At 42.6% G+C, this 27,265-nt stretch overlaps 2 long non-coding RNA genes across 2 annotated transcripts in view; one reads left to right on the top strand and one right to left on the bottom strand.

Moving 5' to 3' along the window:
* Window positions 1-27,265, top strand: part of LOC126994932 (uncharacterized) — a 169,273-nt gene that overhangs the window by 44,958 nt on the left and 97,050 nt on the right. Inside the window, exon 3 of the long non-coding RNA XR_007749746.1 lies at window positions 17,409-17,499. This is a non-coding gene — a long non-coding RNA (uncharacterized LOC126994932). The remainder of the gene's footprint in view (window positions 1-17,408; window positions 17,500-27,265) is intronic.
* The window catches only part of LOC126994923 (uncharacterized), a 146,049-nt gene continuing 136,781 nt past the window's right edge, over window positions 17,998-27,265 (bottom strand). Inside the window, exon 4 of the long non-coding RNA XR_007749741.1 lies at window positions 17,998-18,653. This is a non-coding gene — a long non-coding RNA (uncharacterized LOC126994923). The remainder of the gene's footprint in view (window positions 18,654-27,265) is intronic.

Here is a 27,265-nt window from a genome sequence, read left to right as displayed (position 1 = left end):
GTCACATTGGGTTGGTTGGAAATAGTGTCTTTTTTGTAGGCATTTTCCTCTTCTCTCTCTCTCTCTCTCTCTCTCTCTCTCTCTCTCTCTCTCTCTCTCTCTCTCTCTCTCTCTCTCTCTCTCTCTCTCCAATTCTATCTCCATTTTTTTATATTCTCTCCTTCCTATGTCTCCTTCTCTTCCTCTTTCTCATTCCCTATTCCTTATTTCCTTTTTTAATCGTAATTTTTGTTTTATCTTACTCTCTCTCTCTTTCGCTCTTCTTCTCTCCCTGCCTCCAATTCTATCTCCCCCTTTTTATATCTTCCTTTCTATGCCTCCTTTTCTTCCTCTTTCTCGTTCCTTATTCCATGTCTCCTCTTTCTATATTAATTTTTGTTTCATTTTACTCTCTTTCTCTCTCTATCCCTCCCTGCCTCCAATTTTATCTCCCCTTTATATATCTTCCTTTCTGTGTCTCCTTTTCCTCCTCTTTCTCGTTCCTTATTCCATGTCTCCTATTTCTATTTTCCTTTTTGTTTCTCTTTCCTCTTTTCTCTTTTCCTCTTAGATTTTTCGTTGCAGTCTTTCCACTAACTTACTTTTTTTTCTAATTTACCTCTCCACTTATCTACTTCATATTATATCTATTTACTTTTCCACTATGTACTTTTTTTTCACTTACTTTTCTACTTATTCATTGTTACTTTATTCACTTTTCCTCTCATTTTGTCTTTTACTTATTTACTTTTTATTTTACTATTGTTTAATTTATTCACCTACTTAATTACTTGTCTTTTTTCATTTCTTTCCTTTTAGCTTATTTTCCCTAAGATTTCCTTGTCCGTGTTTTTCCCTTGCTGTTATTTTCCCCTTTTGCTTCAACGGCCAACTCCCCTCCCATCTATATCCTACTTCCCTCATCGCTTCCTCCCATTCCAGGTCACGGGAGAGGGATGGAGGGCGGAGGGGTGGAAGGGGAGGAAGGTCAAGGAGGGAATGTGGGTAAAAAGTTATGAGGTGGAAGAAAACAATGAGAAAACGAGAGGTTAGGGTTAGGCAAGGTTAGGTTAGGTAAGAGAAGGGAGGAGGAGGAGGTAGATAGGGAGGGAGGGAGAGAGTAGACGGTGGAGTAGTGTGAAGTAGAAAAGAAGCGACTTGGGAATGATAGGAGAGATAGAACAGAGGAAAGGAAAAGGAAGAGGAGGAGGAAGAGACTGGGAAGAAGGAAGAGAGGTAGGGAGGAAGGAGATGCCGAAGGAGGTTAAAGAGGACGAAGGAGATGAAACAGGAGGAAAAGAATAACATAAGAAAGTACACGAAAAAGGAAAAGAGCTAAGGGAAGGAAAAGAAGGGATGGGAAGGATAGGATAACATAGCATAGGAAATAACTGGGAAAAGAATAGCATAAGAAAGTACACGAAAAGGAAAAGAGATAAGGGAAGGATAAGGAAAGGAAGAGAAGGATAGGATAACATAGGATAGTACAGAATTGGGCTGAAGGGATTAGGATAAGGTTCGATAGGGTAGAGCAGGATAGACTATAGCAAGATAGACAAGAGTAGGGTACGGAAGGGATGGATAGGGAAGGATGGGAAGGGTAGGGGGTGTAAGTGACGGGGCGAGAAGGATATTGAAATGATGAGACGGAAATTATAGCAAAGTTGTATGAGAACGAGAACGAGGAGGAGGAGGAGAAGGAGAAGGAGGAGGAGAAGGAGGAGAAGGAGGAGGAGAAGAGGAAGGAAGGAAACAATAGAAGTAGACGTGAGTACCCCATAGATACATTTCCGAGGAGGAAGTATAGATGGGGATGATAGATGGAGGAGGAGGAGGAAGAGGAGGAAGGGAAGAGGGAGGAAAAATGGCAGTAGGTCACGGCATTCCCTACTCTCTCTCTCTCTCTCTCTCGATTTTTCCTTCTTTATCTTCTTCTTAATCAATACTAAGCGTCACACTTCGCCCTGATCACACTTTTTCTTTTATACTAATCTAATCTAAGTCTTCTATTCCATCTATTTTTTATTTTGTATTAACTTTCTCTCTCTCATTTTTCCCTCCATTTCTCTCTCTCTGACCCTCTTTCTTCCCTTCTTTCCCTCCTCTCCCTTACCTCCACACACCCTTCTCTCTCCCTCAAATCCTCCTCTCCCTCACACTCTTTCTTCTCACCCTCTCTCTCTCTCCCTCTCTCACGTTCTTTTAATCCAGTCTTCTAAGCTTGAATATAAAAAGTTCCCAGTAATATCCCTCCTCCTGTGACCTCCTCCTCCTCCTCCTCCTCCTCCTCCTTCTCCTTCCGCGACTTCTTCAGCCTACCGCGAGTTCTTCCCTTCCTCTCTTGCGCCGCTCACAAAAGTAGGCCACCCGCTCCCCTCTTTTATCAGACAGCAATGGATGACTTGGCGACGGACGGGACATCAAAGCCACAAATATAGGAGGAGGAGGAGAAGGAGGAGGAAGAGGAGAAGAGAGAGAGAGGAGAAGGAGGAGGAGGAAAACAAGGAGGCAGATAAGGAAGGGTAAAGAAAAGGAAATGGAGAGGAAAGAAATCGAGGAAGAGGTAGAGAAAAAAGAAGAGGAGGAAGAGGAAATTGAGGTAGAGCAAGAGGAAGAGGAAGAGGAGGAGGAGGAGGAGGAAATCAAGGAGGCAGATAAGGAAGGGTAAAGAAAAGGAAATGAAGAGGAAAGAAATCGAGAAAGAGGTAGAGAAAAAAGAAAAGGAAATGAAGAGGAAAGAAATCGAGAAAGAGGTAGAGAAAAAAGAAGAGGAGGAAGAGGAAATTGAGGTAGAGCAAGAGGAAGAGGAAGAGGAGGAGGAGGATATGGAAGATTTCCCCCCAAAATAATGACAATACTCGTGAAGATTAAGAGATTTATGAGTGGATTTCTTTTCCTGACCCATTTTTTACGCGGTTAAGTTGTCCTCTTGAACTCCTCTTTCTTTTCCTCTTTCTTATACTCTTTTTTTTTTTTTTTACTCCTTACGAAACTTTTTAAATGAACCTCTTTTTGTGTTTTTTTGGTATCGTTTTCTTCTTTTTCTTGTTGTTGTTGTTGTTGTTGTTGTTGTTGTTGTTCTTCTTCTTCTTCTTCTTCTACTTCTTCTTCTTCTCTTTTTTTCCTTCCTGGTTTCTTTACTTCCTCTCCTCTGAACTTAACTAACACCTTCTCGGTCAATTTTCCTTTAGCCTCTTCCTCCTCTTCCTCCTCCTCCTCCTCCTCCTCCCCCTCCTCCTCCTCCTCCACCGTCTCATCTTCTGCCGTAAATTTCTCCTCCTCTTAATCCCTTTTCTTCCCTACCTCTTCGAACCTAACCTTCCAGCTATCTTATTTTCCCCTCTAGTCCTCCTCCTCCTCCTCCTCCATGGGCCTCGACAGCTCTCCTACCTCACACTCCACTTAAAGAAAATCAATGTTATAATCACGGGCACACTAGCCTAACCACCTAAGGGGCTGACAGGAGGGGCGGCAGGGCTTCGGAAGGGGGCTGGCAGGGTGCGATGGACAGGGGGGAGGGGTGAAAGGGTGAAGGGTGTGACTGGGGCAGGTAAGGTTAGGTAGGGTGTTTTGATGTGGCGTGGGTAGGTAGGGTGAATTAGTGTGGTTTAGTGTGTAGGGTGTAGTTAGTAAGGCTAGGGTGAGGTTGAGTAGGTAGGGTGCTCTGTAGGGTAAGAATGAACGCGAGGGTGTGTTAGTGTATCTTCAAGGGTGTAGTGTTTTAAATAGGTAAGGTAATAGGGAGGTGAAGTATCGTATTAAGGTAAGGGTGGTAGATAGGGAGGGAAAAAAAGTAGATAGAACAGACGAAGGTAGAAAGAATATGTAAATAGAGGAAAAAAAGAAAGGTAAAGAAAAAGTAGAGATGATGAGAGGTAGAGAGAGAAGGCAACAGGAAGAAGGGAGGGAAAACAGAACAGAGGAAGGTAGAAAAAATAGGTAAATAGAGGAAGGAAAGAAAGGTAAAGAAAAAGTAGAGATGATGAGAGATAGAGAGAGAAGGGAACAGGAAGAAGGGAGGGAAAACAGAACAGAGGAAGGTAGAAAAAATAGGTAAAAAGAGGAAGGAAAGAAAGGTAAATAAAAGGTTGAGATGATAGGAGGCAGAGAGAAGGCAATAGGAAGAAGGGAGGGAAATTAAAAGAGAAAGGTAGACAGAATAGGTTAATGAAAGAAAGAATGACAGGTAGAGAAAAGTTGCCAGGTAAGGTAAGGTGAAAGTGAAGGTAAATTACACTAGCTTAAAAAAACATAACAACAGGTGTAGGTTGGGGTGAAAGGGAAGACAGAGTGAAGCGTGTGACAATGTGATGATGCTCCAGGTAGGGTGGGAACAAGACCAGGTGCGCGGAAAGGTAAGAATGAAGGCGTAGGTAAGGCGCAGGTAATCTAATTGGTAAGGGGAGGGAAAGGTAGAGCAGGGGAAGGTAAGAAGTAGATTGTATGGGAAGAAGGAAGGGAGGCAGAGATGGGAGGTAGAGAGAGGAAGTAATAGGAAAATGGAGGGTATTGGGGTCATGTATTAGTGAGATGAACCAATTTGTATATTAATAGGTCAGAAAAGGTCAAAAGATAATAGGGTGACCAGAAATTGGGATATAAGTTATTAATTTCTATTGTAACAGGTTAATGGGTTTTGCAGGTGATATGGATGGTAGGTAATAGTGAGATTAACCTATTTGTATACTAATAGGTCAAGAAGAGTAAAAAATATATTAGGGTGACCAGAAATTGGGATATAAGTTACTGATTTGTATAGTAACAGGTTAATTGGTTTACAGGTGACTTATAGGTAATAATATAAAAAGAGTGACTTATTGGTGTATGAAATAGGTAAAAAAAGTGGACAGGTAATAGGGTGAAACGTAATAGGGAGGGAAGTCATGAATTTGTATAGTAACAGGTTCATGGGTTTTACAGGTGACTCATAGGTAATAGTAAAAGAGTGACTTATTGGTGTATGAAATAGGTAAAAAAAGTGGACAGGTAATAGGGTGAAACGTAATAGGGAGGGAAGTCATGAATTTGTATAGTAACAGGTTAATGGGTTTTACAGGTGGCTTGTAGGTAATAGTATAAATAGAGTGACTTATTGGTGTATGAAATAGGTAAAAATAGGCGAACAGGTAATAGGGTGAAACGTAATAGGGAGGGAAGTCATGAATTTGTATAGTAACAGGTTCATGGGTTTTACAGGTGGTTTGTAGGTAATAGTATAAATAGTGACTTATTGGTGTATGAAATAGGTAAAAAAGATGAACAGGTAATAGGGTGAAACGTAATAGGGAGGGAAGTCATGAATTTGTATAGTAACAGGTTCATGGGTTTTACAGGTGTTTCAGGTGACAGGTGAGGCGGACAGGTGTTAGGTGTGCAAAATTAAAGGTACCTTGTCATAAAATTTGGCGAAATGTTTGCAAACTTCGCCGCAAGAGGTCTAATTTTAGGCATGTCTTAATTAGTTTACTTTATTTTTTTTTTTACCTCCTCCTCCTCCTCCTCCTCCTCGTCTAAAGTGTGTTGGCAAGGATCCCACTTCTCATGTTTCTCTCTCTCTCTCTCTCTCTCAGTCTCTCACTCACACACACACACACACACACACACACACACACACACACACAGACACCCACCACACCCACCCACACACATACACACACACAACAAGGTGGAAATACACGATTAAGGACCCGGAGCAAAGTTTGGACAGGTTAAAAAGGGAGAAGGGAAGACGTAGGCGCCCCAATTTGGCTTAGCAGGGAAAGGAAAAGGGTTGGGGAGAGTGGACATCGTGGGGAGCAAAATATATTGGGTGAAATATTTACGGGGGAGAATATTTATAAAGGGATTGAATTGTGAGTATGTGAATGTTAAGGAAGGGATTTTTTTGCGTTTTTTTTATGTATGAGAAAAATTAAAACCTTGATGGAGATTTAGGAGGATAAGTAATGAAAAAATGAAATGAGAGAAAATGGATTTAAACGGATATCTTTTCACTGACTAAGAGAGAAAGAAAGGGACAGAGGGAGAAAGGGTGAAAGGGTGAAAGGGTGAAAGGGTGAAAGGGTGAAAGGGTGAAAGGGTGAGAGGGAGAAAGGGAGAAAGAGAGAAAGAGAGAAAGAGAGAGAGAGAGAGAGAGAGAGAGAGAGAGAGAGAGAGAGAGAGAGAGAGAGAGAGAGAGAGAGAGAGAGAGAGAGAGAGAGAGAGAGAGAGAATACTGACGAAAGAAAACGTAGTAATTCAATGTAACTTTTTATTTATGAAGAGGAAGAGAGAGAAAAAACAACAGTAAGGAAAAGTAAAGTAAAAACAGGATCAGAACTTTTTCATTCAAGGAAGAGAACTTAGAAACCGTAAAAAGAAAACTGTTATTGTGCTCGAGAACTTTTGGGGAGAGGCAACACTCCATCTAGGGCGGTATCTAGTTAGGATGAGAACTTTGGGAGATAACTTGAGAGGGGAGAAGGGAAAGAAAACGAGGTGAGGGAAGGCGAGGGGGAACTCTCTCAATCGACCCTTCCCTCCCATATAAGAAGATAGTTACGCTAGAGTGGATCGGACGGAGGAGGAGGAGGAGGAGGAGGAGAGAAGTAGAAAAAGTAGAAAGCAGGAAGAAGTAAGAAGGAAGGAGGAGGAGGAAAGGAAGAAAAAAAAGAAAAGGTACAAGGGAAGAAGGAAAAGAAGAAGAAAAACAAGAAGAACAGAAAAAAAGAACAAGAAGAAGAAAGAACGGGAGGGAGTTTTAGTAGAAGTAAAAGAAAAAAAAAGTATTAAAAGAAAAACTGGAAAATGAAAATGAAGAAATGAGAAGAGGCAGAAGAATGAAGAGGAGGAGGAGGAGGAGGAGGAGGAGGAGGAGGAGGAGGAGGAGGAGGAGGAGGAGGAGGAGGAGGAGGAGGAACAGCAGGAGGTGGTGGTGGTGGAGGCAGGTGTTGGCTTTCCCTAGGCCTAAAAAAAAGAGAGAGAAAGGGAGAGAGAGAGAGGAAGGAAGAGTGACGCCCCAGTGTTAAAGATTAGTGGCTGGCACCTCCTCTTCCTCTTCCTCTTCCTCTTCTTCTTCCTCTTCTTCCTCTTCCTCTTCATCGTTTTCTTTCTCTTCCCTGTTTCGCTCATTTTTCATTTTGTTTACTTTTTTGTTATCAATTTTTCTTTTTCGTGTTTTTGTTTTTTGTTCTAATTCTTTATATATTGAGTTTTTTTTCTTCTTCTTCTTCTTCTTCTTCTTCTTCTTCTTCTTCTTCGGATCATGTTAACCTCCTCCTCCTCCTCTTCCTCGAAACAAAAAGAAAACAAATAACACTAGAAGTTGACATGACTTAAGCCGCTGATACTGTGTGTGTGTGTGTGTGTGTGTGTGTGTGTGTGTGTGTGTTTAGCATCCGCCCGCTATTTTCTTTTAGTTACCGATGCATAATTACTTTGAAGAAAACGGGAAATAATTACTTGATGGAAAACGGGAAAAGAAATGCCGAATCCACCACTGCAGTACCACCTCCACACCACTCCCTTCGTCTTCCCATCACCACCACCACCACCACCACAGGGAAACAGTGTAATGAAGACGGATGTGAGGATTAGTGAAGATCAGTCCTGTTGTGGTGGTGGTGGTGACGGTGGTGGTGGTGGTGGTGGTGATTGTTGGAAGTTATGGAGGTGACTGGAGGTTGAAGCTGAAGAGGCGAGACAAGAAAATGAGATGAGAGGGATAAGAAGAAGAGGAGGAGGAGGAAGAGGAGGAGGAGGAGGAGGAGGAGGAGATGAAGAATGACAAGATGAAATAATGGAAAGTTGTATACAAGTTAGACGAGAGAGAGAGAGAGAGAGAGAGAGAGAGAGAGAGAGAGAGAGAGAGAGAGAGAGAGAGAGAGAGAGAGAGCGAGAGCGAGAGTGAGAGCGAGAGAAAGGGAGAAAGAGATTACAACAGAAACACATAAAGAACAAAGTTTCGAACGTTCTAAGAAGCGGAGAGCAAAGTCCACCCCAATACAGTGTTCTTGAAACCTAACTGCAAAGGTCTCACTAATGGCCAGGTTTTGTATTTAGCGTCTTATACTGAAGATTATATCCCTTATAGTTGCCTCAAAAGTTGTTAGTCTCTACATGAACAGCAAACACTATACAAGGTTCTATTGGCCGTATTGCTAAACATTTTGTCACCCAAGTTCACATATTTGACAAGGCTTTGGTAGGAGTTTGTGGGCATTTCCAGGATTAGTTTTATGGCCCTGGTGGTAGTTTGGGCCTTCTTCTGTACCGTGAACCCGAAGAAACACTCATTAGAACCCAACTGACCCCCTCTTTGACCTTTAAATTTAGCTGATGCGGGAAGCGAAAGAGTCTTACAAAACCGACATATTAGTCTTTGCTCTTTGGTTTTGGGAACTTCAGAACCAACCCAACTAAAAACCCAATTTGCCGAACTATGGATTTTTTTTTACAGCACAGGAAACAACTCAAGGGCAACAAAAAGAAAGTGTAGGAAAAAAAAGCCCCGGAATTGGCTCAAAGTAACCTCTCTCTATTCCAATACACAAATCGTTTCCTTTCTTTAAACTCCGCCTCGTTGTTTGCGTGTTTCAGTAAGAGAAAAAGGTGCGTCTCTCCACTTCAGGGAAAAATCTGGGCTCCTGCTTCCTCTTAAAACTTTCGAATTAGTTAACACATATTTTACCCCCTGTTTTCTTTCCGTCTAAAAGGAATTCCACGATGCTTTTTATTTGCTTTCGTCGTTAAATAGAAAATGTCCAAATAAAGAATGTTATAAAAAATCGACAAAAACACAATGTAGGACTGATGTTAGTTCTCATTTTTCATCCATGGCGGAAAATAATCTATCATATTTTTTTGCTTTGACTTTTCTTCTGGTTGTCTATCTCTCTCGTTTGTCATTTCCTCAGGTTTCCGTCTATCTATTTTTTGTTACTCCTGTCCTCCGCTGTTTGTGCGTCGTATCTGTTGTCTTTTATGTCCCTTTGTCTTGTTTGTTTCCAGTCCAGTCCGGTCCAGTAGGAGGCGTGGGATTGCCTTTGTAACGGCTTCCACTTATGATGTATTCTTGATTGTTGATTGTTGATTGGCGTTGTTGATTGGCGTTGTTGATTGGCGTTGTTGATTGGCGTTGTTGATTGGTGTTGTTGATTGGCGTTGTTGATTGGCGTTGTTGATTGGTGTTGTTGATTGGTGTTGTTGATTGGTGTTGTTGATTGGTGTTGTTGATTGGTGTTGTTGATTGGTGTTGTTGATTGGTGTTGTTGATTGGTGTTGTTGATTGGTGTTGTTGATTGGTGTTGTTGATTGGTGTTGTTGATTGGTGTTGTTGATTGGTGTTGTTGATTGGCGTTGTTGATTGGTGTTGTTGATTGGCGTTGTTGATTGGCGTTGTTGATTGGCGTTGTTGATTGGTGTTGTTGATTGGCGTTGTTGATTGGCGTTGTTGATTGGCGTTGTTGATTGGCGTTGTTGATTGGCGTTGTTGACTGGCGTTGTTGATTGGCGTTGTTGATTGGCGTTGTTGATTGGCGTTGTTGCGTCTTTTAGTTTTGTTCAGTTTTCTTTTTTTCTTCTGTGTTGCGATATTGTTATTTTCTGTCTTTAATTTCTCCCAGAGTTAATGGTTGAAACACTAGTATATCGGCTGTTCCATATGTTCGTCTCGTTCCGTTTTCCTGTTGCTCTGTTTCCTGTTTCTCCCTCTTTTTTATCTTTCCCTGTTGTCCGTTTTTCTTTTCTTATTTATTTTCTCTGTTTCTTCCGTTTCTCTTCTTGTTTCTATATCTGTTTTTCTTTATTTATTTTCTCTCTTTTTACCTCTTCTATTCTTGTTTCTATATCCTATTTCTGTGTCTGTTTCCCTTTGTCTTCTTATGATCTAATGTTTTTTTCTATTGTCTCAGTTTCCGTTAATCTCTGTTTCCTTTTTTTTTTCTCATTCTCTGTCTTACTGCTTCATCCAATCACTGTTTTTCCTGTTTGTATCTCTCATTGCCTTTCTGTTTCCGTTTGTTTTCCTCCGTTCTTCGTTTCCCTGCTTGTTTATTATTTCATCAAGTCCACGTTTGTGTGTTTCCCTGTTTCATTCATTCCCTGTGTTTCTTTGTTTCACGCAGTCCTCCCTCTCTCTTCTGTCCTGTTTATCCCAGTCCCCGCTAGCCTCTGTATCGCCCGCCTCCCGTTTTCTTCAGCGTCGTCTCTCGCCGGGCTCATCATTCTCCTCATCGGCCGTCTAATTCCAGGGCCCGTCGCGCCTTCCTGCCCATTCCCATTCCCATTCCAGGAGGAGAAAGCAGCGATGCCCTTGACTGGAAAATATGTGTCCCTGTGTGTGTGTGTGTGTGTGTGTGTGTGTTATGTAAAAAGTATGTGCATCTATTTCTTTCTTTGTTCTCCTTTTTCCTCTTGTCTTTTCCTCCATTCTTCCTTCTTTCTTTCTCACAATCTGGCACATTTCTTTTTCTTTTTCTCATCTTCGTTTCTTATATTTTCCGTATCCTCTTTTTTCATTAATTATTTCCTTTATTCATCTTTTCCTTTTATCTGCCTTTTGGACCTTCTCTCTCTCTCTCTCTCTCTCTCTCTCTCTCTCTGCTATTCTTGCACGTAACAATAATGACGATGATGATGATGACGATAGGTGTCGACACGTTCAATTACCCGAGACACACCTTTGCCACTCCAGGTAATTTCCACGCACTCGGAAAGTCTCGCCTCAGACACACATAATATTTATAGAGGAAGGCGAAGGCGTAAGTGATTCCCCGACTGCTATTGTTGTTTAAGGGGGCACTTTGCTGTTTTGGGCCGAGTGGTTATGATTGTGAGGGAGGACGAAAAAATGTTGAAATATAGTTACGCATAAGTGGGTATTTTTTATGTATTTAAGTTGAGTTTTAAAAGCACTTCTCTGCTGATTGTGGTATAGTATCCATATATCTTTTTATTAATGTAGTTTTTATTCCTTTTTCTTTCTTCGTATGTGTGTTATGTTCACTCTTGTCGCTTTCATGATCATTCTTCTTGTATTTACGATTACTGAACCATTGCTGCTGAGAGGGTATTGAATGAACGATGGAAGGAAAGAAAGGCGGAAGGAAGGAAGACAGAAAAGACAGTAGAAACGTAGAAAGGATCGACGAAAGTGAGAATAAAAGGAGATAGGAAGGTTGTAAAGAAAGGAGAAATGGAGGCGAGAAAATAATGAGATAGAGAGAAACGGGGCAGAAGAGAGGAAAGGAAGACGGAAGGAAGAAAGAAAAAACAGTTGAAACGGAGAAAGAATCGACGAAAGGGAGAAAAAATGGAGGAAGGAAAGTTGTAAATAAAAAGAAAAATAGAGGCGAGAGAATGATAAGGTAGAGAGAAACGGGGCAGATGAGAGGAAAGAAAGGCAGAAGGAAGGAAGAAAGAAAAGACAGTAGAAACGGAGAAAGGATGGAGGAAATGGAGAAAAAATGGAGAAAGGAAGGCTGTAAAGAAAGGAAAAATCGAGAGAATGATGAGGTAGAGAGAATCGGGGCAGATGAGATGAATGGGGAAGATGAGAGAATAGGGAGATAAAAAACAGGTTAATGGTGTGAGAGGAGACGGCTGGGATGAGGGGAAGAGAACGAGTAAACTTTCTGATACTTTACAAGCCTAATCTTACACCTCGTCAGGGGCTCAGCATGCGACAGCCCCCATAGAACCACACCTGCACGCCACACCTGTACCCCACACCTGCCCCGCGGACACACGATCACAGTGTAAGCCGCGGGAGGTGGCGATTACCCAGCCAGGCGTAATCCCAATCCACTTAACGGATGAGCTACGGGATCCGAACTCAGTGACCGCGTGGCCTGGTGGTGAGTGATGGGACTGCCGCGCACGCCACCCTCTTGTGTAATGTATGAGGAGAGGAAGTTGTTTGATTGTAGGGGATACTTCGTTTGTCTGTGTTGTGTGTGTTTATCGTATGTGTTTTGTTTTTACCGCTTGTGTTTTGTTTTTACGGCTTGTGTCTTGTTTTTACCGCTTCTGTTTTGTTTTTACCGTTTGTGTTTTGTTTTTACCGCTTCTGTTTTGTTTTTACCGCTTGTGTTTTGTTTTTACCGCTTGTGTTTTGTTTTTTACCGCTTGTGTTTTGTTTTTACCGCCTCTGTTTTGTTTTTACCGTTTGTGTTTTGTTTTTTACCGCTTGTGTTTTGTTTTTACCGCTTGTGTTTTGTTTTTACCGCTTGTGTTTTGTTTTTTACCGCTTGTGTTTTGTTTTTACCGCTTGTGTTTTGTTTTTACCGCTTGTGTTTTGTTTTTACCGCTTGTGTTTTGTTTTTACCGCTTGTGTTTTGTTTTTACCGCTTGTGTTTTGTTTTTACCGCTTGTGTTTTGTTTTTATCGTTTGTGTTTTGTTTTTTACCGGTTGTGTTTTGTTTTTTCCGCTTGTGTTTTGTTTTTTACCGCTTGTGTTTTGTTTTTACCGCTTGTGTTTTGTTTTTACCACTTGTGTTTTGTTTTCACCGCTTGTGTTTTGTTTTCAGCGCTTGTGTTTTGTTTTCACCGCTTGTGTTTTGTTTTCACCGCTTGTGTTTTGTTTTCAGCGCTTGTGTTTTGTTTTTACCGGTTGTGTTTTGTTTTTACCGCTTGTGATTTGTGTATTTACCGTGTAATGTAAATAAAGGAAGAAAATGTATATGTATGAAAATCAAACTCGCAAGATAAAGGTAAAATAAATATGAAAATACAAGAAAGATATTGAGGTGACGTATAAGGAAAATAAATGTTCTATAAGTTATGGGTTATTAATTGCAGAACCTGACAAGAAAAAGAAAATATACGTATACATAAACACACAAAAAATATATAAACTGCAGGATTATAAAATTAAAATATTGAATAGTTGAAAGAACATCAGATAAATGCATAGAAACGAGATACATAACTGAACCAAATGATAAAAAAAAAAAATAAACACCTACTTAAAACAATACTTCAATGTTTTTATGTATACATCGATAGCGTATTAATAAAAAAATACGGTTGGTGCGCTCGGGTCCGGTCGGGTGGGGTCAGGCGTGTTAGGCAAGGTAACACTAATGGCCCTAGCGGTGTAATTGCTTGTCGGGGGCTGGTTAATGGGCGGCCAGGGTGTGAGGAAGGCCCCGGGAGAGACACACAGGGGAGGGGGGGTCATGGGGGGCGGCGGGGGGTGGGGGGAATAAAGTCTAAGGGATCCAAGCTTCGAACTTCGTGATTTATGGAACGCCAACTTCTCTCGTCTTTATTCTCCATCGCCGTTCACTCACTCACTCACGTACCCTTACACACACTCTCTCTCTCTCTCTCTCTCTCTCTCTCTCTTTAACTCCTTTTCAAATTCTCACAGTAATAATCGGTAGTAGTAGTAGTAGTAGTAGTAGTAGCAGTAGTAGTAGTAGTAGTAGTAGTAGTAATGGTCGTAACTTAACTACCACAGAACCTTTCCTCTTCAGTAAATCACATCGTCACGGTCGTACGAGGGCGATTGGATGCTAAATATAGGTCAGAAGGGAGAGAGAGAGAGAGAGAGAGAGAGAGAGAGAGAGAGAGAGAGAGAGAGAGAGGAGTTCAATAAAAGAATGAAAAAAAAAGAGGAGGACGGAAGGTAGGAAGGAAGGAAGGGGAAATATGAGAAGAAAAGTTGAAAAGGCTGGAAAGGAGATAAAAACGAGAAGGGAGGGGAGGAAGGAAGGAAGGAAGGAGGGAGGAAGGAGGGTCGTGAGGAGAGGAGAAAGGGAGGTGAGGGAGGGATATGATGAGACAGGGAAGAGGAGAGGAGGGGAAGGAGGAGGAGGAGGAAGGAAGGCGAAGGAAAGGAGATAAAAACGAGAAGGGAGAGGAGGAAGGAAGCAAGGAAGGAAGGAAGGAGGGTCGTGAGGAGAGGAGAAAGGGAGGTGAGGGAGGGATATGATGGGACAGGGAAGAGGAGAGGAGGAGAAGAGGAGGAGGAGGAGGAGGAGGAGGGGGAAAAAAAGGAGGGGGGGTTGATGGGTGGAAGGGAGGGAGAACAAAAGTTTTGATAAATGGGCCCAAAGATTTATTTATGTGGTCGATGCTTTGTTTTCCTCACACACACACACACACACACACACACACACACACACACACACACACGCACACACGCACACGCCCCCACACTAACAAGGTCATTAACTCATCTGCGACACAACGACTTGCAAATGTCAGGAAAATAAGTCATAAAGATTCAATTTTCTTCTCGGGTAAAATTATTTCGTCCATCAAAAGTTTAGGTAATTTTTTTTTTCTTTTTTTCCTCTCTCTCTCTTGTCCCCTCCTCTCTCCCTCTCCCTCTCTCCCTCTCTCCTCCCTCCTCCATACATCTTCCTCCAATTTTCTTCCTTCATTTTTTGTCTCCTATTTTCCGTTCCTAATTCCTCTCACTTGTTTTACTTTCTTTTTTTTTCTTTGGTTTATTTCTTGATACCTTTTATTTTTTCCCTAATCTCCCCTCCTCTCCCTTCCCTTCCCCTCACATCCTCCCCTTCCCTTCCCTCCTCCCCTCACTTCCTCTTCTGTCCCCTCGCTTACCCTGACCTCAGTTAACTTTCCCTCCCTTTCCTCCCCTTTTCCTTCTTTACATCTTTCCATAATGACCTATCTCTCTCTTCTCTCCCCATCTCCATTTCTCTTTCTCCCTTTTTATTCCCTCTCCTTTCCTTTTCCTTCTCTCTCCTTCCTTCACACAATCATTATATTTTCTCTCCTCCTCCTCATCTTCTCTTTCCTTTCTTTCTCCTCTTCTTCCTATTCCCGTTTCTCTTATTTCCCTTCATCCTTTTCTCCATTATGTCCACTCTCTTTCCGTCACCCTCACTTGCTCTTCTCCCCTTCTCTTCTCTACCCTTCCCTTCTTTCTTCTTCCTCTTCTTTCCCCTTTCCTTCCTCTTCTTCCCCTATTCACCCCATTCTTCTTTCCCTATTTTCTCTCCTTTTCTTCCCCTCTCGTCCTTCCTCTTCGTCCCCTCTCCTTTTCCTTCCTCTCTTCTTCCCCTCTTCCCACTCAGCGGTCGTCAGGGGTCATCAAGCGGGTCACCTGGACGAGGACCCCCAAATTTATGCTAATGACCCTCACCTGACTTAGGAAGGAGGCGAGGTCAGGTCATAAAGGGTCATAAAAATGTTTGGGGTCCGGAGGTCAGCACGCCGTTAATTCACTGATCACTCATTGGTTACGGTGTGTGCGGGGGGGAGGGGGGGGGGGAGGAGTAGGGGGAGATGAGTGAGTGTTTGTTTGTTTGTACGGGTGTGTTTGGGAGGAAGGGAGAGAGTGTGAAGGGGAGAGAAAGGGAAAGGATGAATGAGAGGGAGTTTGCTTATTTCCTTTCTCCCCTTTCTCTCTTCATAATGTCTCCCCTTTACTTTTCTTTGTATGTATCTGTGCGGGTGTGTGTGTGTGTGTGTGTGTGTGTGTGTGTGTGTGTGTGTGTGTGTGTGTGTGTGTGTGTATGATTGATGTCGTAACTCATGTATTTTCTTATGTTTTCTTGATTCTTGGTCTATTTTTTTTCATGAGTCGCCAAAGATCAGTGTCACTAAGGTTGGTGTGGTCGTAGCTAAGGTTAGGTTAAGGTTGGTTAGTGTGAGGTGCTGCCTATCTTACTTCGGAGCTTTCTTATGTGTGTTTTCCTTTATCTTATTCTAATCTTTATTTTGAGTGAAACTTGGAATTAAATGTTGTTATTGTATTAGTTGTAGCTCTTCGTTTCCTTATTCTTGTTCTTCCTCTTCCTCTTGTCTTTCCTCTTTTTCTTATCTTTCTTCTTCATCATCTATTTTCACTCACCTTCGCTCTTCTTCTAGTATTTAAGAGCGGCCGTTTTTGTCTTGGCACTTTCCAGGCAGCAGAAAACAGGGTCGCGGGTGTATACGGAAACACAAACGAGCGGTATTTTTCTTCTATTCAGGGCTTAATCTGCTTCCATCTCCGTAGAAAAACTGGACCAACAGGCGAGGAGGCGTCGTGGGTCAGGGGGCAGCGTGGGAGGGGCGTGGGCGAGGGTTTTTAGGTTCCTATATCGTGATGAATGGAGCACTAAACCAAATTAAGATCGTCTCCCATAAATTCAGTTTCTTTCGTTTTCTCTTTTTATCGCGTCGCCTCTTCGTCCGTCCGGCTTGCTGTCCCTCGTAAATTATCTCCTCCTACGTCCTTTATCTCTGTCGGGCCTCGTTGTCTCTTGTTTCCCCCGCCGTCTGTTTCCTCTTTGCCATTATATTTGTCTCGTAAGTATTGTTTATGATGCGATGCCCTATTCTCCCGACCCCCTCAGCCAATCCACTTTGTCAGTCCGTTGGTCAGCCACTCAGCCTCTTAGAGATTTAGCTGAATTATAAACATCTCTTTTGTTGTGTCGTACCATCCACTACCTTAGATAACGTCAGCTTTAGATAGAATGAGCCTTTTTGAGACGATATCAACCCTCATAGATATTATTATCGTATTAAGATCAAATTGTGAGCCGGTATAAGTCCTCGTCTTGGGCAATGGAGCACAAGTCATGATGGTAATATACAGCTTAAACAAAATATTAGGCAAAGTTATTATGATTATCAGAACACAAAGCCTTGGTTAATTTAGGTTAGACTTTCCGTTAGCTCGTCCGTTTCAAGATTATTTGTTTTATTTTAACGATGATGGGAATGTACAGCTCAAACAAAATATTAGGCAAAATTATTATGATTATCAGTAACACAAAGCCTTGGTTAAATTAGGTTAGACTTTCCGTTAGTTCGTCCGTTTCAAGATTATTTTTTGGCTGACTAAGAATTAAACAAAAAGAAGGAAAATGCTTGGAACAACGTACCACACTTTTAATTTATTTTTCCAGGTTAGACTCTCCGTTAGTTCGTCCGTTTCAAGATCATTTGTTATTTTATTTTATTTTAACGATGGGTGGTTTGACTAAGAGTTAAACAAAAAGAAGGAAAATGGTCGCAACAACGCACTCTAACCCCACTTTCAATTTATTCTTCCCTCTCATTTATTCCCGCTGATCTTCCTGTCGCTTTTTGCCCCTTGACGTTGCCCTTCCCCTCGCTCGCCGCACACTCCCAGTTCTCATGCGAGTCGGCAGTCACTCAGTCCATAAGTAAGCTGTGAATCACGAGGAACAACAAATGGCAGGAAAGTTTCTTAAGTCTCGACAAGTTGCTAACATCCACTGAATCACCCTTGACCTTTTTTTCTTTTCTAGTTCTCTGGTTTGTGTGTTTTTTTCTTTAAACTTTGGGAATTAAGGGAAGTCGTGTGTGAGGCATTAAGCTGTATGAATGTGGGTGTATGTTTCTTCTCGTTTTATTTATTTTTTAATGTATCGTTTTTCTGTTATCGTCGTGGTCTGGTGTTGTATTGTAGTATAAAAAGTGATAATTGCAGTCACTTAACAAGATTACTTTACTTTCAGATCGCATCGAGAAAGGAAAGCATAATAGAAGAGTTACTCCTGGTTCGTGTGGCTTCGTTTTCTCTGAGGCGGACAGCAATGAAGAAAATGGGTGAGTACGGCCTACCATTGACAAAACTGTACCATTATTTCTGAAGGCGTTGTGAGCTCTTAGTATTGATCTGCATTGGAAGTATGTGTGCACCTGCCGTAATAACTGTCATCACCACGCGGGGTATTGAAAAAGTCTTAGGTCAAATGTACTCATGTTCAAGTCACAACGCCATTCCCTCGTCACAGGCCCGCAGAGGGATGGGAGTAGGGAAGGGTCAACGGCTTGGTTAGTTTAGCTTCCTGGACCTACGAATCACTTTCAAGTTATCAGGACACCTCTCCTCCCGAAATTGACCTATGATTCGGCCACTCCTCTTGACTTGTGGGAACAGTGAGTAGCGGGCATTTTTTTATTATTGTTTCCTTTTTTTTTTTTTTTTGCCCTTGAGCTGCTTCCACTAATGTAAAAAAACAAAAAACAAATTCCTTTCCTGTTTCCTCTTCCTTCCCCTTTCACTTTGGTCACTCTGTTTCCGTCACTCACTCACCTCTTTTCTCTCCTCTTCTTTTTCCTCTCTCTCTCTCCATCCTCTCTTTCCTTCTTGTTCTGTTTTCCTTCATTTCCTCTCCATTATGACCATTCTATTACCGTCATCCTCATCCGCTCTTCTCCCCTCTTCTCTTCTCTACCTCTCCCTTCCTTCTTCTTCCTCTTCTTTCCCCTTCCCTTTTCCTCCCTTTAACCAACTAATATTTCAGAGGAGGTTCTAAGCCGTTTAAGTCCCTCTCCTTGCTATTTTCTGGAACACCGCCATCATCTTAAAGCATTATCATAGTCTAGTACTGTGAGAAGGGAAGGTCTGTACTAAATTAACTACATCCCATTTATAAACTTTCGGTCTTGGCTTGGGATTAAGTAATGCAGGGCAGAAGAGTGGAGAATACAAGTAATAATAACACAGAATACCGTTGTCCACCTTCTTGCCCGCGCATTTACATTTTCTCTCATGGCCACGGGAAGAGAAAACGAGCAAAAGGAAAACGGTATATTTAAGGCGAGGCTGCGGTATAAGAGAGGGAGGTTAAGACACGCCAGGGGGTACTTACCTGCCTCGAAGGAGACTTGCTCGTAGCCGGTGAAGTGGTCCATGTGCTCCATTGGGGGGGCGGAGGGGAGCACCGCCCCCTCCTCACACGCGTCGCTATCATGACCTGCGGGAGACAGAAGAATCGTTAGTCACTGTACACTAATTCTTAAAACCTCAAGTTGGTGGTGAGGGCAGAAAATATTAAGTAAAATACGGATGCTTGTTATACTTACCGTAGGAGGAAATGCGTTAAACTCTAGTGCGAAAAATAAGAGTTAACCTTGAAATAAGATCGTAATATATTTAGTAAGGGAATAGTTTAAACATGTTACCCCTTTAAAAGCAGAGGAATAGTAAAGTAAACCGTTCTCTTTTACCTCATTACCATAACCAAACCGAAATCTTCCTCCTCGTCTCCCTCTATATCCTGTTTATCCTTCTCCTCACTCTCATCCTCCTCCTCCTCCTCAACGTTATATCTTCCCCCGATCCCTTCCACACACACTCCCAAAAACCCACGAACTTGTGTCAGCGCCATAAAAAAGTAGTTAAAACTTGTGTGTAAACGTTCTTGCCAACTCGCTAGCCGTGTGCAGGTGGCGGGAGGATGGGAAGGAGGAGGAGGGAAGAGGGGGGAAGCCTGAATGTTAGTTGTTGAAAAGTCCGTGGTGAGAGAGAAGGGGAGAGGGGGAGAGGAAAGGAAGGAAGGTTGGAAAGAAGGGGACTGAGGAAGTGTTGGGAGCCGAGTAAGCTTGTTTGGTGGGGAGAATAGTTTTATAGAGGAGAGAGAGAGAGAGGAAAGGAGAGGATATTCCAAGAGAGAAGGAAAGAAGGAAGGAAGGAAAATGAGAAAGCGAGATGGGTTAGGTAAGGGCTGTGTGGCCTTGGGAAATGGATTTATAGAGGAGAAAGAGATGAAGAAAGGGAGAGAAAGAAGGCGAAGAAGGGAAACGGAGAAAGAGGAGGAAGATGGTTGCTTGGGATTTGTAACGGAGAGAAGAAATTTATGGAGAAGAGAGAGAAGGAGAGAGGGAAAATAAAGGATCAGGGAGACGTTGAAGTAAATGAAAGTTGGGTTAGGTAGTTTGAAGAGGAGAAGAAAAAAAAATGACGAGAGAAAACGGGGAAACGATGAAATATTTAGGACAGACGGAGGAAAAGAATGTAGTTATATGGGAAGGTAGAAGAAGTACAGGAGAAAAACGGAGTGTATACAGTTTAGAGAGAGGAAGGAAAAAAGGACATATTATAAGGGAAAGGGAACAAAGGTAAGGAAAGACCGTAGGAAAGTAGGAAAACTGAAAATATGAGGAAGATTATGTGCCTGTAATGGAGAAACGTCTGAAGTTTTTAATGAGGAGAAATGAGGAGAATCAAAGAAAAATATGAATAATAAGCAATATGTAAAAGAAAGAGGGAAGGAAAGTGGAAAAAAAAGGGAATTATAAGGGATACAACTATTTTTGGGTGTGTTATATATTTGTTTGAGAAGGAGGAAGGAGGGAATGAGGAGGAGGAGAAGGAGAAAAGGTTACATGTATAGATCTGTCTAAAATGAAAGAGGAGAGGAAAGAAAAAATGAAAAAAACACACACAAATTAAACCAGAGAGTGAAGGTGATATTCAAAAGAGATACAGGGATAACAAATGAAAATAAAATGCAAATATGAAAGTTAATTAGTGCAGGTGCGATTTTTTTTTAGCAAAGTAAGGGCAAACTAATTAAATATCGAGAGAGGAAAATTTTGAAAAGGTGAAAAGAAATGAGGGAAGCATATGTGTGTGTGTGTGTGTGTGTGTGTGTGTGTGTATGTGTGTGTGTGTGTTCAGGGTTATCCAGGAAGTCATAAAGCATATTAATGGGGAAGGGAACGCACAGGCGAGGTACACAGCTTTCAGGGGGTCTTTGTAACGCTCCAGACCCCCGCCACAGAGGACTCGTTCAGCGGCGGCGAGGGGTAGGGAGTAATGTGTTGGTCCCCGCATGCCAACATTCCTCGCGTGATAAATACGTGCGTGAAGGCTTGTAATGTGCCGATGAAAGGGGGAAGGTGGTGTACGGGACGTGGGTATGGAGAAAGTGCCTTGTGTGTGTGTGTGTGTGTGTGTGTGTGTGTGTGTGTGTGTGTGTGTGTGTGTGCATCTATGGAAAATTTTGTGTTTCATGCTCGTGTGCAATGTGTGTGTGCGTGTGATTTCCGTGCGTGCTTTTTTTTTAGAATATGTGCTTTACATATGTGTGTGTAGTGTGTGTGCGTACATAAAGTGAGCGTGTCCGGTGAAATTTGTGTTTATGAGATTATTGGAGCCATAAGTGTGTACGTGTAGGGTTGTTCGTGCTAGGTGTGTGCGTTTTAGTCATGTGCGTGTAGGGAGTGTGCGTGTGTGGCGTGCGTGTGACTCACAGGTGGTGGTTCTGAGGGAGGCTGGGCGGGTCACGTCGGGGGACCAGGACCCGGCGCCCCGCGAGGGGGTTCTGCGGGAGGTGCTGTCACGGAACTTCTTCAGCTCCCGCCTCGTGCCGCGGCGGGAGAACCTGGGCGAGTTGACGGGCGAGGAGCCGCACTCCAGGTCCTCGTCCTCGTCCATGACGCGGCTCACCAATGGGTGCATGGCCGCCTCCTCCAGCGGCCCGTAGTCCGGCGGGTAGTCCTTCACGGCGTCCGGCGGGAAGAATATCTCGCTTCGAGGCATGGCGGCGGAGCAGCGATAGTAGCGGGGAAGGTGTGGCAGGGGGAAGCTCGCGCCTCACTCCGTCACTCCGCGGTCAAGGCTGTCACCGCTACTACTGTGGTTGTTGTTACTGGGTTTACTCCTGTCGTGACTTCCTAACGTCATGCCCAATGCGTCCTCCCGTGGGCGTCCGTTTCTCCGGCCCTGTTCGGTATGTCACGCGGCCACACGTGTCCTCATGCCGGCGGCGCGCGACTACTTCCCGGTGCGTGTCCTGCTGTAGGGCTACACCGGGCCGCCGCCCATGGCGCCGCGCAGTCCCCGGAGCACTGACACAGACACACTCGTCGCCACCCAAGGTTATTGTCACTTCCTCACGGAGGCGCGTTGCGAGTGTTTACATCCTCCGGGGTGACTGGTCCCGCCCGCTGGCCGGCGCCACGACAGCCGCCGTCAACCCAGGCTGTGGCTGCGGGCAGGCGGGTCGCGCAAAGCACCCATCCTGCTGCTCCTGCTGCTGCGATGCTGCTGTGGACGAGAGGCAGGGTGAGCAGCGGCACAGAAGCGCTCACCAATCTGTTAAAACACACACACCAGTCGCCGCCACGCTGGCTAACCTAGACGACCACGCTTATGTAAACGACCTGTCGGCATGTCGTTAACGCTTTTATGCCCACCAAGACCCGCAGCCCCGGGCACTGCGGCACGGCGTGTGTGTGTGTGTGTGTGTGTGTGTGTGTGTGTGTGTATGCGCGAGCTCAGATATTACTAGGCTAAGTATGCGTCTGGCCATTGACATCCTTATGAGTCTGTTTACCGACAGAGCGGCGGCCATCTAGCGGCGGCCAAGGCCTCCATATTTCCGCTGACTGGTCCAGAGCGAGGCAGGGCAGAGCAGCGGGGGACACACACACACACACACACACACACACACACACACACACACACACACACATTCAGGCGGTGAGTGCAGCTGACAGGTAAAAATACAGACGTGAAACAAATGAGCAACACACTGAATAGAGGCAACCACAAAGAGAGAGAGAGAGAGAGAGAGAGAGAGAGAGAGAGAGAGAGAGAGAGAGAGAGAGAGAGAGAGAGAGAGAGAGAGAGAGAGAGAGAGAGAGAGAGAGAGAGAGAGAGAGAGAGAGAGAGAGAGAGAGAGAGAGAGAGAGAGAGAGAGAGAGAGAGAGAGAGAGAGAGAGAGAGAGAGAGAGCAATGATAAAACGAAAAATCCCAAACTTTCTATTTTCCTCCCTGCTACCTACCCAAGTTCCTTCACCTGCCTCTCTGCCTCCATCTCTCCCTCCTTCCTTCCCTCCCTTCCTCCCCCTTCACCTGCACAAACACGGCACTACCTGGATAACCAAACAAGCGTGAAGCAATGTTCCCTCCAGCGTGAGAGAGAGAAACAGGAGGAAAATTTGGCACTCGTTACTAGGAAGAGAGAGAGAGAGGGAGGGAGAGGGAGAGAGCAGAGAGCAAAATCGTGAGGGAACTGCATTAGGGAGGAATAGTAAGGTCAGAAAGATTAATGTTAGAGAAGAGAACATCATGTGGGAAGGAGAGGTAAACGAGGAGCAGAAAGAAGGTAAAGGTGAGGAGAAGGTATATAAAACGCAGGACAGGTGTGTGTGGAGCAGCCAGGTGTGTTTTGGGTCTGGTTAGGTAAAGTTTGTTTCCCTTGCACCCTCCCTCTCCCTCCCTTCCCTTTCCTCCCCTACTATATCTTCTCCCTCTCCCTCTCCCTCCCTTTTGAACAGCCACGGACAGATCAACAGTGAGGGAGCGTGGTGGTGGTGGTGGTGGTGGTGATGGTGGTGGTGATTGTGGTGATAAAATTTAATGTAGATCTATTATTCATTTTATTTTTTTGTATGTATTCCGTCATTCTGTTTTATATTTTACGTGCTTGTTTGTTTGTTTGTTTGCTTCTCTCTCTCTCTCGTCACCTACAAGAGCCATTTCAGAGAGAGAGAGAGAGAGAGAGAGAGAGAGAGAGAGAGAGAGAGAGAGAGAGAGAGAGAGAGAGAGAGAGAGAGAGAGAGAGACCTGGGTGGGAGAGATAGTGTCACAGGAAGACTTATAGTGTCCTGGAGGTGTCAGTTGAGAGGAGGAAAGAAGAGCAAAGATGGAAGAGAAAAAGTGGAGGAAAGGGATAAAGAAAGAGGGAGAGACAAAATGGGAAGAAAACAAAGAAGAAACTGGTGGTGGAGCATTAAGAAAAGAGAATGCAGAGAGAAATAGGTCCAGGGAAATGGGTAAATTCTATAAGGCAAATAAATACATGTAAATAGTTAAATTGTTTCAAGCCAATCAGGATGAATATGGAGAAGAGCCCATAAAAGAAAGGGGGTTAAGAGCAAAAGAAATAAAAGAGGTGGTACGGGAGGAGATGATAAAGCAGAGAAATGAGATAAAAGTGAAAACAGAAATATATAAAAAGTAAAAGAAGAAATTAATTGAATGTTGAATGCTAATGATTATGAGGAATATGTAGTTTAACCGATCAAATTGTTGAAAATATAATTAAAAAAACTGGAAAATAAGTGAGATGTTAAGAGAGAGTGGAGACGGAAGAGGAAGAGGGGGAGGAGGAGGAGGAGGAGGAAAGGGATGGTTATTAGGAGTATGGGGTAAGGACGAAGACAAGGACAAATTATCGAGAGTGGAGGGCAAGACAGGCGAAGAAAAGAAATGGGTGTAGAAGTAGGAAATGTTTCGCTGGGGAAAAGGAGAGGGTCTAGAGAAAAAAAATCGCACGTTAAAGAATATAAAGAAAAATATAGAAAGTAACAAACATATTACCAAAAGAGACAAACAGTGATATAAAGAAAAGTAGAAAAAAGTAGTTGTATACGAAAAAGACAAAGAACACCCATTTGAAGGAAGTAATAAGACAGTAAAGAAAAATAAAGATGAAAGAGAAAGAAGAAGAAGAAGAAGAAGAAAAAGAAAAAGAAGAAGAAAAAGAAGATGAAGACGAAGAAGAAAAAGTTAATGAAAAAGAAGCAGAAAAGAAAAAGAAGTAGAAGAAGTAGGAGAAGAAGAAAAACAAACGAACAGATAAGGAAGAAAGCGACAAAGAAGCAGCATCAGAAGAAAAAGAAAAGAAGAAAGAATCAGAGCACCAAAAATAGAATGAAAAAAAGACAGCCATACATGTTTTCCAATACGACAAAACACATTCGCTAAACTTGGTCGCAATAAAGTGATGGAAACACGAATACATTTAAAAGCTGCTCCGGTAGATTGGACAGCAAGAGCGATGAACCTCCAGCGGCAACGTTTATCCAGCGCAAAAAGAGAAATAGAATCCAACTTTACACACAAAATAAAGAGAGAAAAGTGAACAATGAAATACTAAAAATAAAACTACATATAAACCGGATGTCTTTTAAGTTTGATATCCATTTTATTATTATTATTATTATTATTATTATTATTATTATTATTATTATTATTATTATTATTATTATTATTATTATTATTATTATTATTATTATTATTATTATTATTATTATTATTATTATTATTATTATTATTATTATTATTATATCTTTTGTCGTATTGCAGTCTCCATCGACTTTTAGTTAATGTATGCGGAACATGACCTTGCAAACAACATTATACATACGAGAGAGAGAGAGAGAGAGAGAGAGAGAGAGAGAGAGAGAGAGAGAGAGAGAGAGAGAGAGAGAGAGAGAGAGAGAGAGAGAGAGAGAGAGAGAGAGAGAGAGAGAGAGAGAGAGAGAGAGAGAGAGAGAGAGAGAGAGAGTAAACATTCCAGAGAGTTATGGATTTATTGAAACTCTACTGGAAAGATTGAGTTTCTTCTTCTCTCTCTTTCAATCAACCTCACCGTTTCTTTGTATGTCTATTTGTCTATCTCACACACACACACACACACACACACACACACACACACACACACACACACACACACACACACACACACATGTACGTAATGCCCCAGTGACCTTGATCTGGTTTTCATCGGGTCACGAACAGGTATTGAGCGTGACCTGACGTGTAATTAACTCTCTTCAGGTCATCGATGCAGGTATTGAACGGGTCATTTGGGGCCGGGAGAGAGAGAGAGAGAGAGAGAGAGAGAGAGAGAGAGAGAGAGAGAGAGAGAGAGAGAGAGAGAGAGAGAGAGAGAGAGAGAGAGAGAGAGAGAGAGAGAGAGAGAGAGAGAGAGCAGTAAATGATAAAAATAGTGCATGTCTGTCTGTCTCTTTGTGAATGACGCTCTCTCTCTCTCTCTCTCTCTCTTTCTTTCTTTCTTCTATACAGCGCCAGCGAGGAGGAAGAAAGGAAGAATGAACTGCCTGGTTTTTCTCTGCTCCAAAAGAAGGAAAAGATGGCGAGGAGGAATAGGAGGAGGAGGAGGAGGAGGAGGAGGAGGAGGAACGAGAGAGAGAGAGAGAGAGAGAGAGAGAGAGAGAGAGAGAGAGAGAGAGAGAGAGAGAGAGAGAGAGAGAGAGAGAGAGAGAGAGAGAGAGAGAGAGAGAGAGAGAGAGATGAAACAGGGAAAGAAGTTGAGGGAGTCTGAAAAGTCTTTACCGAAATGGAGAAAGAAAGAAAGAAGAGCCTTGTATCCGAGACTTTAATTGTTTTCCTGAATATCATTAAACGCAATAGAGAGAGAGAGAGAGAGAGAGAGAGAGAGAGAGAGAGAGAGAGAGAGAGAGAGAGAGAGAGAGAGAGAGAGAGAGAGAGAGAGAGAGAGAGAGAGAGAGAGAGAGAGAGAGAGAGAGAGAGAGAGAGAGAGAGAGAGAGAGAGAGGGAGTTTTTTTGTTTAATATTATTTCATTAAACATTGGTTCTTCAGTAATAGTCGTATATGCGTTGAGGGTGGGCTTAGAGAAGAGAGCTGTTGTTTGTTTCATTTGGTGTCGATATATGGAAATGATCTCTTTTGATGTTTATATGGAAATCTGAACAGTATAATATGATAGACCATATGTGTTATTGGAAAGCGGAAATGTATAAAACACTAGATATTATGTGAAGAAGACCTTACAATTTTCATAGATATATTTATGAAGTGGAAAACAGATATTATATGAAAAACATCTTACATTTTCCGTTGATATATTAATGAAGATTTGTTGAATACACTTGACAATAAAAAAAAAAAATGCAAATTCGAACACGGTAACACTGAAACCTAAATTAAAACCGTAAACAGCGAACATAAAGCTTTAGATCAATCCTGGCGCGTCATAAAAGTAGAGTCCATTCTGTCAGCATCCAATATTAAAACCTAACAAGAGGCTTCCATTTTACGTCTCCCGAACTCCTGCGTCGTGACATTAAAAAGTTTCGCCCTGTCTCTTTGGGGGAAACTGCCTCCGAACTGAAAGGATAAAAAATCGAAATAGTTGGAAGTAAATAAAGTGGAATAATGGGTGGAAGGGGAAGGAAGTGGAGATGAGGGACGGTATGAAGAGAATGGAGGATTTAGAGAAGAAGTAAAGAGAAAAGGAAAAAAAAGATAAAGATTGAAATGGTTAAAGTAAAAGAGTAATGGATGGAAAGTCGTGTGTGGAAGATAATTAGTAAGTGGATGAACGATTTAGAGAAGAGAAAAAGAAGAATTAGAGACAAAAAAATCAAATAATCACTGGAAGAAAAAATAAGTAGAAGAGAAAAAAAAACATATGAAGTAGCTGAGTGATTTAAAGGAATAAATACAAATATGAAATAAGATTGTTTGATGTATGTAAAGGAAAATAATGACATAGAGGTGATAAAAGAAAACGAAGCATAAGTAAATAAGAAAGAATGAAGCAAAAAGTTTTAATAGATAAGATGGCTGAAATGATAAAGGAGCTTGAGAGAGGAGGTGAAGAAAAGAAGAATGGGAAGATGAAGTGTGAAAAAGAAGGCAGTTAAGAAGATGAAGGGAAGGGGAGATAAGACGAACGAGAGGAGGAAGTGTTGGAGGAGAAAACGGATGAAAAAGTAAAATAATGTCGGGAGGAAAAGGAGGAAAAAGGAGGAGGAAAAAAGAGGGGGTGGAGGGCTTTTAGCTAATTAGAGAGACTTATTGA

This window comes from Eriocheir sinensis, chromosome 7 (genome assembly GCF_024679095.1).
Source record: "Eriocheir sinensis breed Jianghai 21 chromosome 7, ASM2467909v1, whole genome shotgun sequence".
NCBI lineage: Eukaryota > Metazoa > Arthropoda > Malacostraca > Decapoda > Varunidae > Eriocheir > Eriocheir sinensis.
Note: the sequence above shows the minus strand (reverse complement) of the source record. Positions and strands in the feature narration are given on the sequence as shown.